The sequence below is a fragment of the Penaeus monodon genome, chromosome 27 (assembly GCF_015228065.2).
Source record: "Penaeus monodon isolate SGIC_2016 chromosome 27, NSTDA_Pmon_1, whole genome shotgun sequence".
In the NCBI taxonomy this organism is placed as follows: Eukaryota; Metazoa; Arthropoda; class Malacostraca; order Decapoda; family Penaeidae; genus Penaeus; species Penaeus monodon.
The window spans coordinates 22,677,483-22,677,785 of record NC_051412.1 but is presented as its reverse complement, the minus strand read 5'-3'; positions in this window follow the sequence as shown (position 1 = coordinate 22,677,785).

The following is a 303-nucleotide window of genomic DNA, read 5'->3' as shown; positions in this document are numbered from 1 at the left end:
GAGATCCGCAGCTATAGAAATACATATCAAATTTATACTTTATACTATTCTTCAGATCAAGGACTCACTTGTATGGGTTTCTAGATTATATATATGCGTGTAAACCCTAAGAACAATATATATTGAAACTGATATGTCTATTCCTTCCTTAAATGAATTATTGTAAGAAAATAATTGCCATAACTTCTGTGAAAGAAATAAACGTCTTTGTTCGATGATTCAAATGAAACTACGTACCAACTGATATCTATGAAAAAGAAGCATTCATTATATTAAAACAAGAAAAATGAAGCAATGACAAAC